Raw genomic sequence first — 5,409 nt, 5'->3', positions numbered from 1 at the left:
TGTCACTCGTAGATACGAAGTTAACGTATAAACGAGACGATGTGTATATATGTACATACATGCATAAGATTTTACATAGCTATATTGTAATTTATTCTGTTAAAGTACATAATGTAAACAAATATATAATATATAGCAAAAGGCAACACTTTTTTACTATTATCTTTACTTATTTGCGCTTACAATTCTTTATTTTTCAGTTTTGCCTTTTTCTAAACAACAGCTGTTGTCTGGTTATTTCGATGTAACCACCTACTTTTGTGGGTAAAAAATTATCCGGCTACTTTCGTGGATAGAATACCAAAAGGGTGTAAAAGTTTCCACATGATTTCGTTACCGTGGTGAAGAATGTTGTTACCACACTAGAATCGGGGCGTAAACGGCAACCGTGTTCAGGCGTACATGCCTACCTACATCCCTATATATGTCGTACATACGTTTGTATGCTTGTAGATGAGCGGAGCGGAGCAAGTACATACAAATGTACATATATTGAGCATTTATTCTATGCAGTGTGCTTCATAAACTTCAAAATTGATACACATTTCAGCCCGTTTTGGAACGAGACTTTTGGGCTCGTTTTGCTATTATACGTTTCTAATTAACAGTTTAAAAACTGAAAAGAAACAAGGTTTAATCAGCCCTATTCTGGATTTCGAATTGGATTGGAATTTTTTCGATTTGGCAATTTTGGTATTCTGTGTTCCAATCTCTTTCGATCTAACTTCGAATCGTTCGATTTTTTGTATTCTGCATTTCGATCGTAGTTCCGTTTTTCTAAGTTGCAAATTAGTTGGCGGAAAAATATTTTCTTTTTATTTTTTATTAATTTATAACAGAATTTTAACAAAAATGTAAGTAAAACTTGTTAAGAAACGTAGAAGGCTTGATGATGATTGTTTTTTTTTTATATGTTTTCAGGTCAAAAACAACATGTCGATGTCGAAGTCCTTGGACGTATTTGCCCCGCAAAAGTATCTAACATATACTTGAAAGCATCCTTGTTAAGTCGAAAATTCTTTTTGAACCTAAATAAGAAAATAAGTCATTAAACTTTACCACTTTTAAGTTCAATTTCTTACAATTCGTCACTCATCTCAAATGGATTACACAAATCTCGCAATATTTGCCTTTCCATTGTCGCCTGGGAATTTTCGTATGCGTTGCTTTCCAACTCCATAAATAATGCCGCGGCTATTGATTCCATTATAATAGACAGCTATAATTTGTGTCTGTTCGTTGGGTCCAGTTATATGCCAAAGCAATCTGCCGGCGTAGAGGAAGGTAAAGCGAAAACGTAAACAATCCTTGCGGAAAGAATAAATAAACCTTTATAAAGTATTTTAGGCCAGTGCAATGAAATTACCATCCTTAAAATTCAGAAAATGTGAACTATATTCGTGCAGGAATCCGTTTTAACAAAACTTGGTGGCCACGGCAGGGAATTGGCCAAAAGAACGACAAAAACACACTTACAATTATGAAAGCACTTCACTCAAAAAATATAACACTGCGGCAATGTACAAAATGTCGTGGATAATAAAATATAAACGTTTTTCAGTGTTTTTTACAAATTTTCTTTAATTTATTTTGTTCCAATGTTCACACATTTCGTACCAACAGCTGATTTCGAAAAATCATTTGATCTTCCTCTTCTCTTTACGATTCCGTCGTAATGCAGAATACCAAACTTCGATTGAAGCGGAGCGTAGAACGGGAACGTAATCGAAATGCAGAATAAAGGTGAATAGCTAACCGAATTAAATTATAGAAAATATTTGTTTAAGTGCAAAAAGTAAATATTGCAGCAGTAGAAGATCGAACAATCAATCATAATTAATCACCTCAAAATAAAATCAAAGTTTTTCACAGAAAAATTAAATTCAGAGTTAAAAGCGCGGGGGGACCTTGATATATTTAAATAAAATTTAACAATCCTATTGGCAACTATCTATGAGAGGAAAGTTATGAAAAGCTTTTTTACTCTGAATTGAATTTGTTTGTTAATATCATAGATTTTATTATAATTTTATTTTGATATGGTTAGTATTTATTTTTCACTTTTTAGTTTGATAAGATTTTTTTAGTTTTATTTTTTAAACTATATCTTTAGTCCCGAAATGAAACTGACGGGATCCCGAAAACCATCCAAAAATTATACCCGAAGGGTCCCCAAATGATCACGAAATTACCGTACAGAAATGGCCCTAGAAGGGTCCCCAAATGATCCAGAACGTAAGTTCAATCGAAATATTAATTTAGATAACGAAGTTCTATAATTAGTGCGCTTCGTCAATTAAAATTATATTGCGGAAGAAACATCTGCAATTTAATTCAATTCGGTACCTACCAAATGAATAATAGTTAGGTGGCAACTTTTAATAGCGGTATGGTTTTGTAGCAGCTTCAAGGAAAAGGAAACTTGTGTGAACAACTGAAAGAATGTTGCGGTTTTTTCAATTAGATAAACTGCTAAAAGAATTAACCGATAACTGAAAAAATTTTGTAAAATATTTATTAAAAACATGTAACATTCTTTGTTATAGTCGCTGGCATTGAACTCTGTCATTTAAGTTACTTAAATCAAAAATTTTTGAATATAAAGATATTGCATGCGCGGAAAGCAGCGGAGCGTAACAAAATTCTAGTAGGTCACTTTCACCACACCAAAAACTTTAACACAATTTTTAACATAATTTAAGCACAGAAATACACTGATTGAAGTTTTAGTGAGTAAAAGTTAAAATTCTGAACACATTAGCTGAATAAAAAGTGTACAAATAATTATTAAATAACAAATACAGACAGTGGTAGTTTAACAAATTCTGCTGTGGTAAGTGGTGAATGTGACCTACTAGAATTTTGTGAAGCTTGCCTCACACGATTTTTCGTCTATGCAATGTCTCTATATTATATCGTTTCTGCTTAAATGAAGGTGATATTGCCGGTGCTGCGAAGAAAGTTTGGAAAAGAGCTGAATTTCGAGAAAAGCTTTTTTGCTTGGCGAAAGAAAAACGTAAGTAATACTATATTTTGAACTGTGAAATTGTTATTGAAAGTGCAAGTGTATTTTATTAAAGAAAATAATGCATTTGGAAGCAAAATAGTAAGCACAAATATGCATGTGCATATGTACATACCTACATATGTTTGCCCACGTCGTTCATGATACCAGCGCTGGACGTAGCAGAGCAGTTTTTCTGTGGCTGAATAACCACACAGTGCATTTTTTGAAGACTCTGTGCATTATTAGCGTTATAAAAGAGAAAAATGTTGGTTATTATAAATAATAATATATTTATTTATATATATGTAGATCTGTGCTGGTGATGAGCTCCACAAAAAAATTATCAAGATGATTTCCATTATGCAGAACTTTTATTAGATATAGTAATAGCATTTAAGCTTATTTTGTGCCTTAATATAACTATATATGTACAACCAAAGTTATCTATATATATATAAAAAGAAGTGTACATTTTGATTGTCACTCCATAACTCGAGATTGCCATGAAATTTTTAGAAAAGCTACAGGAAGGAGAGATGATGGTTAGTTGATTTTGAAATCCCAAATCGGTTTAGCCATATATGTATATATAAAAACCAAGTTCTGTGTGTGTGTGTGTTCGCTATGGAAACGTATTTCCCACACATCAATCATCACCAAATTTTGGTTATGGGTTCCTTCAATCAACGGGAAGGTTTTAGGCTAAAAATAATTTCGATATATAAAAGGGGCGTGGCACCTCCCATACAAATGGAATCTTTGGTACTGCATACCTTTGAAGGTATACATGCCAGTACATTGAAATTCAATGAGGAGTTATATGAGGTCATCCCTAACACCACCAAGAAAATGCTGAATTTCGAGAAAGGGGCGTGGCACCTCCCATACAAATGGAATCTTTAGTAATGCATAACTTTGAAGGTATACATGCCAGAACATTGAAATTCAGTAAGTAGTTATATGAGGTCAATCCCTAACACCACCAAGAAAAGGCGGAATTGGGAAAAAGGGGGCGTGGAACCTCCCATTCAAATGGAATCTTTGGTACTGCATAACTTTGAAAGTATACATGCCAGAACATTGAAATTCAGTAAGGAGTTATATGAGGTCAATCCCTAACACCACCAAGAAAAGGCGGAATTGGGAAAAAGGGGGCGTGGAACCTCCCATACAAATGGAATATATTATACTGCATATATCTGGACGTCGTAATGGTAGGATAATTAAAATTGGTAAGGAGCTATGTGACGTTAAGTCCTAAAACCTCCAGTAAAATGTGGAATGGGGAAAAACTATGACTGCCGTACAAACTTAAGTTATTTTAACACCTAAAGTTTGACTGCATTGTTGAGTTTAGCTGTTATGCCTTTTGGACGTTAGTAATCTGCCGCTGTTAAAAAAAAATGTTTAGCTTCAGTCTATCTACATCTTCTATAAAAATCAAATTCTGTGTGTGTGTTCCCTATGAAAACGTGTTTGCTATACTTCGATCATCACCAAATTTTGGCTCGAGGTTCCTTCGATCAAGACGAAAGTTTTTCATATTTCAGAATTAAGAATTTTAAATTTAAATGTTTTTGTTTTTTGGCTATGCGAACGAACTATCTTAGCTCCCAAAAATGATCATGTTAACAAAATCAATGATCGCTTTCAAAATCAATTTCCTGGTGAAGTGACGAAATATAAATCGATCGACACAGTTACAGATGAAGATAAAATTGTGAATTATCCAAATGAATTTCTATACTCCTTAGAACCAAAAGGAATGCCTGCGCATATATCAACTTTGAAAACTGGCTAACCAGTCATGCTTCTTCGGAATGTAATCAAAGCAAGATACAAGAATAACAGAAAATTTCACCAAATATGCGTACAAAATTCAATTCAATTTACAGAACAATAAATTAAATTATCAACAAACAAAACAGAAAAAATAACGCAACATCCATTCGATCTCGGGCGTTACAAGGTACGCCTGGTAAAGCTAGTATTTAATAAAAATAAGTCTCTATAAAACCATAAAAGTCGTTTTTTTAATTCCAGCAAAAGCAAGTTTAAATATTTTTTAACTTAAATATACTATTTAATATTCAAAAACCAATTAAACATGAAAGTTGTTTAATTCAAAATTTCGTATTTGAATAGGATTTGAATATCATCTTATAACACGCAAATATTTCGTATTCAGATCACTTTCAAAAACTATGTAGTAAAATTTAATATGAAAGTATTCAATTGAGTTTCAAATATTGCATATTCGATTCGAATAATTTCATATTCAATGTCATATCAAATATGTGCATGTTTGATTTAAATAATTTGCTCTATACAGCACAGAAAGTTTGGATAAGAAAATGACCAACAAAATGTTTGTTTCCCTCTAATAAGTATGAAAGCGTGAG

General features: G+C 32.7%; 1 long non-coding RNA gene across 1 annotated transcript; it reads left to right on the top strand.

The window, feature by feature from the left end:
- Positions 1-649: 649 nt before the first annotated feature.
- On the top strand, positions 650-1,706 carry LOC137242232 (uncharacterized). Its single transcript, XR_010950140.1, has 3 exons — positions 650-854; positions 922-1,284; positions 1,340-1,706. It is a non-coding gene; the product is annotated as an uncharacterized lncRNA (long non-coding RNA).
- Positions 1,707-5,409: the final 3,703 nt, after the last annotated feature.

Source organism: Eurosta solidaginis, chromosome 1, assembly GCF_040869045.1.
Source record: "Eurosta solidaginis isolate ZX-2024a chromosome 1, ASM4086904v1, whole genome shotgun sequence".
Classification (NCBI taxonomy): domain Eukaryota; kingdom Metazoa; phylum Arthropoda; class Insecta; order Diptera; family Tephritidae; genus Eurosta; species Eurosta solidaginis.
The sequence above is the reverse complement of the archived record's forward strand: the minus strand, read 5'-3'. Positions and strand labels throughout refer to the sequence as shown.